Below are 12,167 nucleotides of genomic sequence, written 5' to 3'. Positions count from 1 at the left end.
TATTATGTCATGGCACTATTTAAATTATTAGTGTCTGTTTTTTCTTATGAGTGGCTGTGGCTTAATCCATGTAAATTAAATCCATGAAAGCTGGAATTCCATGGTATAGAGAAACAAATACTGGACATAAGTTGGAAGTCCTGCCATTTAATGACCTTGGGCAGGTTATTTGCTCTACCTAAGCCTTACCTTTGTTGCCTGTAACATGAGGCTACTACTTATTTCATAAGTTGTATTAAAGATCAAATGAAAGGATGTGTAAACTCTAATGTGCTATATGTATCAAGAGGTCCTGACTAGATTGAGAGCATCAGGAGGACAGGCACCATGTCAGTCTTCTCGCTAGTGAATTTTCATGAATCCCTGCTGGAAATTATGTTGGGTGACCAAACCAGGGAAGTAGTTCAGTCCTGTGTTTTCTGCCCAAGGGCAGACGCAATCAGATGGACTTATGCACAGAACAGTGTTAACATACCTGAAGTAATGAGGGCAAACTAGACTCTTTTCTTGAATTTCAGCCTGTACAAAGAGAAGCTAGAGTATTCATGTTTAAGTGAAATAAGTCCGTAGAGAAATCCAGTATAAACACTGGAAGTTTCCCTCATTAGGCTGTGAGCAGTGGGTTTTATTGGGAACGGATTTGTCATGCTGAAAGTTTTCTAATCATAAGGCCATTGTTTGCTTTGACTGACTGTTAAAAATATGTCTGTTCACCAAACTTTTACCTTTTTTCTAATATTACATCTTAAAAAGAGGATTACTTTAATTATAGTAGCATATTACTAATTTAATGACAAGGAAAGGAGTAAAACTGAAAGTGAACAAAAAATCTATTATTAACAGCTGAGGTGGCTGAGGTGACAGTGTCAACCAATTAGAATTTTATTCCCTTCTCCATAAAAATGAGACTTTAAGCATTTTTGGCCATGCTGCTCATGTAAAGTTAAGCAATCCACCATAGAATAAATTGAGACCATGCACGTGCATGCATGTGTGCATGTGTGTGTGTGTAAGTTTATTTTTTATTTTGAAATAATTATGGAGTCACAGAAAATTACAAAAAAATGTACAGGGAGGTCCTATGTATGTATCACTCAGCCTTCTCCAGTGTTAACATCTTGCCTAACTGTAGAATATCAAAACTAGGAAATTGACATTGGTACATTACACAGTTTATTCAGATTTCAGCAGTTAGACAGTTGACCCTTGAACAATGTGGGAGTTGAGGGCACTGACTCCACACAGTCAAAAATCTACATGTAACTCTTGACTCGCCCAAAACTTCACTAATAGCCTGCTGTTTTCCCTGCTGGAAACCTTACAGGTAACATAATTAAGTGATTAACACATATGAGAGAGAGAGAAAGAGAGAGAGAGAGAGAATGAGAATGAGTGGGGGAGGGGCAGAGAGAGAGGGAGACACAGAATCTCAAACAGGCTCCAGGCTCTGAGCTGTCAGCACAGAGTCCGACGCGGGGCTCGAACCCAAGAACATGAGATCATGACCTGAGCTGAAGTCGGACACTCAGCCAACACTCAAGCAGAAGTGAGCCACCCACACTCCCCAATTAACACATATTTTGTATGTTATATTTTATACTGTATTCTTAAAATAAAGTAAGCTATAAAAAGAAAATGTTAAGAAAATCATACAGAAGAGGGGGCGCCTGGGCGGCTTAGTCGGTTAAGCATCCGACTTTCGCTTAGGTCATGATCTCGCGGTTTGTGGGTTCGGGCCCCGCTTCGGGCTCTGTGCTGACTGCCAGCTCAGAGCCTGGAGCCTGTTTCAGTCTGTGACTCCCTCTCTCTCTGACGCTCCCCTGCTCACGCTGTCTCTCTCTCTCTCCTAGAAATAAATAAGATATTAAAAAAAAAAATCATACAGAAGAGAAAAATACATTTATAATATGGTATTTACTGAAAGGAATCCGCATATAAGTGGACCCACATATATCCAGCCCCAAACTGGATGCAACCCAAAGTTCAAACTATGTTATTAAGCGTCAGCTGTACATACATTTATTTCTCTCTACATTTGTGTGTGTGTTTGTAGCTCTCTGCATTTACATTCTGTATGTAGCTTCCACCATGTGTAACCACCACCATGATCAAGGTGCTTAAGTAACAAATTACCACAAGGCTCCATTGGTGTTTCTTTATAATAATGTGTCCTTTCTCTCTTTTTTTCAAAATTTTTTCTTTCTCTTTGCTTTTCAGAGAGTTAATTATGATATGTTTGGATGTAGGTTTCTTTGGCTTTCTTATTTGGAATACTTAGCTTCTTGAAACTATAGACTTATGTCTTTTGCCAAACATGGAGAGTCTTCAATCATTATTTCTTTGAATACTTATTTTTAAAATATTTTTTCAGTTCCACACTCTTCCCCCTCTCCTGCCGCTTTGATGACGTGAATGTTAGAACTTTTGTCATTTTCCCATGGAGCTCCAAAGTTCTGTTTATTTTTTTATCTGTTTTCTAACTGTTCAAATAGAGTAAATTTTATTGATCTACCTTTAAGTTCATTGATTCTGTCTTCCATTATCTCCAGTTACTTCAAGTCTATCCAGTGAGTTATTGTGTTACTGTGTTTAACATTTTAGGTATTGAGGGTTTTTTTCAGCTCTATAATTTCCATTTATTTCTTTTTTATAACTGCTCTTTCTTTGCTTAGATTTTCAATTTTTTCCCATTTATTTCAAGACAATTTTTAATTAATTATTGAAGCATTGTCTTATGACAGCTGCTGTAAAATCCTTGTGCGATAATTCCAGCATCTGATTTTTCTTAGAGTTGGCTCTACTGAAGGGAAATTAATGATCCCAACCTCAAAACATTTTAAAGTCAGTGATGAACTGAATCAAACTAAAACAGCAACAAAACAAAGCTTCAGTTAGACTACAGGTTGTATTGATTTGGCCTGACAAAGAAAGGGGAATAGCTTTTCCTGGAATAAATATTATCTACTTAAGTCTTTACTTTTCTTATACTCTCAGTTGAGCATACAGTAAAAAATAAAATTATGGGAAGGAAGGAAGGGAGGGGGGGGGAGGGAGGGAGGAAGGGGGGGAGGGAGAGGGAGGGAGGGAGGGAGGGAGGGAGTAAAGAAGGGGAACAAGAAAAGAAATCAGTCATTAGAAGCAGACCACAAAACAGCCAGATATTGGGTTAGCAGACAAGGATGTTAAAATGACTGTGATAAATATGTTAAAGGATCTCACAGAAAAGGTAGACAATGTGAATGAATAGATGGGGAATATCAACAATAACAACAAAGGACACTTTAAGAAAGAACTAAATGGAAACTCCAAAAATGAAAAATATCATAAGTGACACATTTATATAATGGGGTTAAGAATAGAATAGACACAGAGGAAAAAGGATCAGTGAACTTAGGAACAAATCAATAGATTTTATCTGAAGTAAAATGAAACATTTTTTCATTTTATGAATGGGGCATCTTAGAACTGGAGAACATTATCAGATGGTCTGACACATGTATAGTTGAAGTTGCAGAATGTGAAGAGAGACAGAATGAAGAAACAGCATATTTGAAAAAATAAGGACCAAAAATATTATAAAACTTATCCAGGAAATCAACCCACAGATCTACTAAGATGCTCAGCAAATCCCAAGCAGGATAAAAAAACTACAAACAAAACTACGTCTAAGTATATCATGTCAAAAGGCTAAATATCAAATAGAACTAGAAAATCTATAATGCAGCCAGATTAAAAAGAATTATTACATTTAGAGGAACAACATTAAAAATGATGACAGACCTCTTCTTAGAAACAATGGAAGCTGAACACAGGGCAGTATTGCTGTAAGGATGACAGGTCAGTGGAGCAGAATACAGACTCTAGAAACTGACCCATACACATATAGGCAGTTGGTTTTTCACAAAAATGTCAAGGGAAATCAGTGGGGAAATGGCTGACAAAACTAGATATCACTATAGAAACAAATGAATCTAAACCCTTACTTCATCCCATAAACAAATATTAATTTGAGATGGATCATAAAACTATGTATGAAAATTAGAGTCCTAACTCTTCTAGAAGAAAAAATAAAATATTCCCATGATGTTGGAGTACAAACAGATTTCTTAGGATATAAAGGTGCTAACCATAAATGATAAAATTAATAAACTTAATTCTAATTATGAATATTTGGAAATAAACAAGTTAGCTGTAGACTGGGACAAAATTATTCACATTATAAAGGGCTTATATTCAGAATATATAAGGAAGGCAACTCACTTTAAAAGATGATAAAAGGCTTGAATAGTTACCACCCACACAAATTAGAAATGATCAAAAGGATGTGAAAAGATATAAAAAAAAATCATCAGTCTCATATTCAGACCATTCTGCGGTAACTTTTATACCCACAAGAATGACTAATGGGTAGATAGGATTATGTTAGCAAGTATGTGGAGCATCTGAAATTCTCATCCATTGACTATAGAATTATAAAATGATATAGCCACTTTTAAAAATTTTTTGGTACTTTCTTATAAAGTTAAAAATATACCTACCACATGACCTAGCAATCCTGCTCTGAAAAACTTATAAAAAGAAATGAAAATATATTTACAAAAAGACTTGTACAAAAATATTTATAGCAGCCTAATACTTAATAGCCCCAAACTGGATGCAACCCAAAGTCCTCTTAAGAGGAGAATGAGTGAACAAATTGTGGTATATTAGTACAATCTCATCAAGAGAACATGGATGTCAAAAACATTCTGGGGCACCTGGGTGGCTCAGTTGGTTAAGCGTCCAACTGTTGATTTCGGCTCAGTTCATGATCTCGTGGTTGCTGAGATCAAGCCCTGCATGGAGCACCACATTGGGCTTTGTGCTGACAGCATAGAGCCTGCTTGGGATTCTCTTTCCGTCTCTGCCCCTCCGCCTCTCTTTCTCTCTCTCTCAAAATAAATAAATACACTTTTTAAAAACTTTATTTATTTTTGAGAGACAGAGAGGGACAGAGCATGAGCAGGGGAGGGGTGAAGAAAGAGGGAGATGTGGGGCTCGAACCAATGAACTATGAGATCATGACCTGAGCCAAAGTTGGATGCTTAACTGACTGAGTCACTCAAGTGCCCCAAAATAAATAAATAAACTTAAAAAAAAAAAAAGCAACATTCTGGTGAGCAAAATCCACGTACTAAAGAAGACATATTATATGATTCCATTTATGTGAAATTCAAGAATAGGGAAAATTAACCGAGGCACTGGAACTCTGTTGTTGTGTTTGAGGTGGGGGTGGGATGATTGATGGAGTAAGGCCTAAAGGAACTTTCTGGATAACGGGAATATTCTATATTTTGATTTGGGTGGTTGTTACCCGTGTGTGTTCAATTGTCAGAAATTATCACACAGTTTAAGATCTGTTCATTTTGTTGTATATAAAATTTAGTTCAATTAGGAAAAAAAAAACAAACCCAAAGCTCACTAAGTATCTCAGAGAGACCCATGTTCTAGGCTTCACCTCTGCCATTTACTAGCAGTTCCTCCTTCAGCAAGGTATTTAACCTCTCTGAGGTTTATGTCCTCATCTGAAAAGTGGACATTAAAGCAGTATCTACCCTATAAGGCTGCTTGAGGCTTAAAGTGGTTTAATACATATAAATCATTTAGCATAGTACCTGGCATATGAAAAGTATTCATTAAGTATTAGTCATTATTTTTTACTGTCCTTTTCTTTTCAATTGAAAAAAACAGAATGGTTCACTACTTTGCCCAGGGACACTGGTAGTATATTTTAGAGGTGGGGAATTAATCCATATAGGCTCATTCCAGAGTGAAATTTGTGTACCAAATTGTATTACAAGGACATGGAGAATTTGATTGATTGTTTCATTGGTTGGTTGATTGGTTAACTAAGCCAACACAGAGACGTGATAGACATTTAATCAATGTCATCGTATTGAACTGTACTGTAGGAAGATTAATCTGGCAGTGTCGTATAGGATTGTTCGGGTCATACAGAAACTGGTTAGTTATGAAGCACTTAGAGTTGTCCTGAGAAGTGGGTGATGCAAGCCTCAGTACAGTGGTAACAATGGGAATAGAAATGAAAGCATGGATTTTAGATGGTGGATAGGTGGATTCTTGATGACAAGACAATTGAATATGGGAGTTGAGGGATAGGATGGAACCAGAGAGGGGCGCCTGGGTGGCTTAGTCGGTTAAGCGTCCGACTTTCGCTTAGGTCATGATCTCGCGGTTCGTGGGTTCGAGCCCCGCGTCGGGCTCTGTGCTGACTGCCAGCTCGGAGCCTGGAGCCTGTTTCAGTCTGTGACTCCCTCTCTCTCTGACCCTCCCCTGCTCACGCTGTCTCTCTCTCTCTCTCCTAGAAATAAATAAAACATTAAAAAAAAAAAAAAAAGGATGGAACGAGAGAGGACTCTGAGAAGGATGGTAGGGCCACTTTCCCATCAGGGAAAGGAATTGGTTATGGGATAGGGGCTAGGGGAGTCCATGTATGAGCTTCTGTGAAATGAATATGAGCAACCAGTGCAACACCCAAAGTATCTGTCAGCACAGTGCCAGAGGGAGCATTTGAGAGACATGTTAGTGACGGTTGACATCCTCTGAGTGAGTGGAGCAAGAAGGAGGAGTGAGAGGTAAGGATGGCCTCAGTTGAAGAGCAGAGTAGAAACAAACTATGGAACAGGGCGGGTTTTGATGTCTGTGTAGAACAATGGTGCTATTGTTGCTTGACTAACTAGATGCATGTTTTATGCTGTTTCCTTCATGTGGTTGCCTCTCCTCATTCACAGAATCAAACATATGACAAAAATAATTGCATTTCTTAAGCTTTGAAAGGGCTTTAGTGTGCCCTTTTAGAAAACTGAGCTCCAGAGATGTAAAATTATATAGCTAAAGTCACAAGAACATGATACGGTAGAATGTCAACCAAAGTACTAGTTTCTCTGAACTTTTCTCTTGTTGATACAGCAGGTGTTTACTGAACATTCTTCTGAGTACACTGTAGGATAGAAAGAAATGTAAGGTTCTCAAGGAGCTTATTGTTTTACCAGGAAGATAAGAGATACAATAAACAGCTGGGTAACAGTACAAAGCCCTTTAAATCACATGCCAAAATAATTCTAGCCAATGAAGGTCACAAGAGTAGAGACTCAGTGAACTCAGATAGCCTGATTTCATATATGAGTCAAGACTTGAACCTTAAAAGATGACTTAAACCTTAAAAGATGAGTATAAAATGAGCAGAAGAGAAGACATTTAAGAAACAAGGAGAGTATACAACTAGGTTTTTAACAATCTGCATACCAAATCTTGTTTTAACCTTTTTATTGACACATTTTATCGTGGATTGCTATGAAGCAAATGGCTTAGTAGTCAATCAGTCTTGTGTTAGTGTGAAGAGAAAATGTCTGGAGCCAGTTAACCCCAGAAAAATAAGCCCATTGAATACAGGCAGCATTTATTCATTAATTCATTAATTCAGCAGCCACTTATCAAACAACTGTGTACTGAGCATAGTACCAGATGTTAGAGATACAAACATGAATCACATAGGTCTCCTCCTCTAAAGAAACCAATCATATAGAAACAACTCTATACTGTTCTTAGACACAAAACTGTGATGTGTATAATTGTCTGCTTTATTTTATTTATTTTAAGTAGGATACATGCACAATGCCGAGTTTGAACTCACGACCCTGAGATCAAGACCTAAGCTGAGATCAAAAGTTGGACACTTAACCAGCTGAGCCACCCAGGTGCTCCTATAATTGTCTTCTTTAAAAAGTTCTCCTAGTTCATGGAACATTTATGGAGATTAATCATATTGGGACTTACTAAAAATGTTGTTAGTTCCTCAAAAGAAATAAGACTATCTCTGATTCTAATGCAATAAAATAATGAATTAGGAAATAAGAAATAAATTAGGAAATAATAAAAGAGGTCCAATACCCCTCTTCTCTAAAAATCTCTCCTCACCTTTGTATCAAAGAAAAAATTAAAACCTAAATGTAGAGAATATCTAGAAAACACATGAAACATCATCTAGCCCAATCTAAGGGGTTCCACTGAAATTGTCCTTGGTGAAAAATTTGTAGCTCAAATCACTTCTTAAAAATTTATAAAACAATGATAAAATCAACATAAAGAACACAGAAGAAGTAAAGATCAAAGTAGACACAAACTAGAAAGCATGAAAAAGAAAACCAAAACTGATGAATGCCTCCAACAGTTGATTTTTTGTCAACACCACTAAAGCAGAGGTAACACTGACTAGTATACTTAAGAGGAAAAAGGGAGAAACTAACACGGAAGATTAGAAATGAAAAATGGCAAACAACAACAGATGACAAGGAAATTTTTTAAAAACTCACATAGTATTTTGTGAACTTCTCAGCAAATAATTCTGACAATCTGGATAAAAGAAATGATTTTCTATGAACAAATGAATCACCAAAAATTGTTACCAGAAGAACTATCACTAGACAACCAAAATAAACAATACCCACAGAAGACATAGAGAAAGTTATCTGAGATTTCCCTGGAAAAAACACCAGACCCAGGTGGGTTTCATAGGTGAATTTACTCAGCTTTTCAATAAACTGGTAAGTTGTAGCCATAAAAATATTTCCATGGAAAAGAAGTCTTTTAAATTATATATATGAAGCCAGCAAAATTCTAATACAATAATCCGACAATTTAAAATAATCACATACTATGAACTATTCTTATTTGCGAATATGGATGTAAAAATCATACCCAGACTATTAACAAGAATAATGGAGTAATACATAACATATCAAAAACCCAAACCAGGTGAACTTTATACCAAAAGTATAAGAATGGTTACATCTTATGAAACATATTAACATAACTTACCATATTTATAGGTCAAAGATATCAAAGCTCATTAGCTGCAAAAAAAAAAAAGCAGCTAACAAAATTCAACAATATTCCTAATGAATACTCTTAGAGAAAATAGGGCAAGGTGGACTTTTTAAACGCTATTTAAACTGTGTGTATGTGTATTTATTTGTGATCAGACGCTAGCATTATGCTTAATAGGGAAACAGAAGAATATGCTGTTTAAATTTTTTTAATGTTTATTTAATTTTGAGGGATAGAGAGAGAGAGCACGGGGGAAGGGCAGAGAAAGAGGGAGGCACAGAATCTGAGCTGTCCGCACAGAGCCTGACATGGAACGTGAACTCATGAACCGCGAGATTATGACCTGAGGTGAAGTCGGACGCTTAACCATCTGAGCCACCCAGGCAACCCAAGAACATGCTGTTTAAAATGAAGATCAATACCAGGCAAGGTACACACCATCACCATCATTATGTAACATAATTTGGATTCTAGAGCAGTGGTCAATAAACTACCACCTGTGGAACAACTGCCTGTTGTAAATAAAATTTTACTGGTAAACAATACTGCCCATTCACTAACATTTTGTCTCTGCCTTCACACTACAGTTCTGGAATTGAGTAGATGTGACAGAGGGTGCATGTGATAAAGCCCACGATTTTCACTGTCTAGCTCTTCATGGAAAAAATTTGCTAATCTCTGTTCTAGATAATACAAATAGATAAGACCAAGCGATATATAAATATTGCAAGGGGGGAGCAAAATTATCATTATTTGCAAAAGATACATATGAAACCCAAGACAATCATCTGAACAGAAAATAAAAATGATAGGAAAATTTCAACAGGATGGATGGTTACAAAATAAGTTTCTTAAAAATCGTTGCTTTACAAACAGTAAAAAGTTACAGTGGAAGAAGAGCTTTAGAAAATCACAGAAAAATTCTTTTTTGGGAGTATGGAAACATATGAAGGAAAAGCCTAAACTTTTTTGAGGATCATAACAAAAGAAAAAGGATAGAAAGACTTATAAAAATATTTCTCATATCACTTATTTTACATTAGGCTTTTACAAAACAACAAAAATATCAGCCCCAAGTAATCTGTAAATTCAGTTTGATACCAATTAAAGATTTTGTGGTGAACTACTGGGGGAAGAGGGACTTTTAAATGATATTAAATAATACAGATACAGATGGATGCATATAAAGTATGTATAAATATGTGTATATACATGGAATTGTATGCACACTTTCATTTCATTGTTCTGTCAGCTCATAGGACCTAGAAGCCAAGAAAACCTCAGCAGCAAAAGTCACAGCCAGCACTCACATTTGGGCATTAGTAATAAGATTTTCCTGGGGTGCCTGGATGGCTCAGTCTGTTAAGCACCTGACTTCGACTCAGGTCATGATCTCGTGGCTTGTGGGTTTGAGCTGTGTTGGGCTCTGTGCTGACAGCTCAGAGCCTGGTGCCTGCTTTGGATTCTGTATGTCCCTCTTTCATTGTCCCTTCCCTGCTCACGCTCTGTCTTTATCTCTCTCAAAACTAAATAAATAAACATTAAAAATTTTTTTAAAAACATATTTTCCAGTAAAAGGAGCCATACTCTTCAGGGAGAAATGGCTGATTCTAGGACTGGGGCAGGGTATATACAAGATAAACCTATAGAATCCTCTAATGCCACAAAGTAAGAAAGTACTGAAAGCATCAAAACCCCTAACAGCGATGTGGTTATATTAGTAACATGCAGGAGCCAACTGAAAGAAGTCTCACCGTCCAAACCTGGAATAATTTTTTTTAAATGTTTTATTATTTCTGAGAGAGAGAGACAGCGTGAGCAGGGGAGGGCCAGAGAGAGAGGGAGATACAGAATCAGAAGCAGGCTCCAGACTCTGAGCTAGCGGTCAGCACAGAGCCCGATGCGGGGCTCAAACCCACGAACCGTGTGATCATGACCTGAGCCAAAGTTGGATGCTCAACTGACTGAGCCACCCAGGCGCCCCAAACCTGGAATAATTTGAGCAATAAACAAATAATGCAGTATTAGACTACAACCCAAAGTACAAAATAGATACCCATAGGTCTGCACTGATATAAATAAATGATTGAATAAATAAATAAATGAGGGAGGAAAAACAAATCTTCTGTGCAGAATTCCAAATACTGTATGTAGAAACTCCTCACTTTAAGTAGGTGGATCATAATGCTCTACCTCTTAAGTGTGGGCTGTGCATGGTGACTTCCTTCCAAAGGATATCATACAGCAGGAAGCAAGAAGGAACTTTACAGTGGAGAGACCTAACAGATACTCCTACCACTTCAACTCCGCAATCAAGGTCAATGTCAACAGTGATAAGTCATGTTGATAGTGTATCCTTCGATATGGTGTGATGAGAACAGCACTTTACAGCTATGCTCTTCCTCTATAAAACCTGTAACCCCTGTCTAACTATGAGGAAAACATCACACAAACCCAAACTGAATGACATTCTTTAAAATACCTGACCAGTACTCCAAATTGTCAAGTTCATCAAAACCCAGCAAAGTCTGAGAAACTGTCACAACAAAGGAGGCCAAGACATGACAGCTAAATGTAATGTGCCCTTGAATGGGATCCTGCAAAAAAAAAAAAAAAAAAGTGTGTGGCGGGGGGACATTCAGTGAAAACTAAGTTTATTTGGTCTGAATAAACTATGGATTTTAATAATAATGTAGTAAGATTGATTCATGATACTATATAAATAGTACTAAATATACTTGGACTAGTACATTTACATCTACATATACATTTTGACAAATGTATCATATAATGTAAGATGTTAACAATAGGGCAAACTGGATGTGGGTTATACAGTCTTCCTAACTTTTCCATAATTGAAACAATTCTAAAGTAAAAAAGTATACAAATTGAATGTAAGAAATAATAAAGTATGTAGTTCAGCCTCAGTAAATTTCTCATGTAAATAACGTTTTTAAAAAGAAAAAGAAAAAAGACACCAAAAGTCATCTGATAAAATAAACATGTGAGAATGAATGGAAAAACATTTTTTAAAGATTAATAAAAGGTTCTAGTTCAATCAAACATGAAAACATGTTACCAAGATATAGTAATCAGAAGAGTCTGTTACTGGGATGGAACTAGGAATTTGAAATGTGATATAATAGCACTAGGAACTGGATTCAAATACATTAAGAATTTTTTTATGTGAGAAAGGTAGCATTTCAATACAGCAAGGAAAAGATGGATTGATCAGTAAATGTTATTGAAATAACTTAGAAGCAGTTTGGAAGTTGAGCTGC

The 12,167-nt window shown here is 36.6% G+C and overlaps 1 protein-coding gene across 4 annotated transcripts in view; it reads left to right on the top strand.

Annotated features, from left to right (window-relative positions):
• LOC120240827 (aminopeptidase O (putative)) overlaps positions 1 to 12,167 on the top strand; it is a 343,553-nt gene that overhangs the window by 151,476 nt on the left and 179,910 nt on the right. The gene's annotated exons all lie outside the window — the stretch shown is intronic.

Source organism: Hyaena hyaena, unplaced genomic scaffold (genome assembly GCF_003009895.1).
Source record: "Hyaena hyaena isolate Hyena2069 unplaced genomic scaffold, ASM300989v1 scaffold_269, whole genome shotgun sequence".
Classification (NCBI taxonomy): Eukaryota; Metazoa; Chordata; class Mammalia; order Carnivora; family Hyaenidae; genus Hyaena; species Hyaena hyaena.
This window is presented reverse-complemented; position numbering and strand designations above follow the sequence as displayed.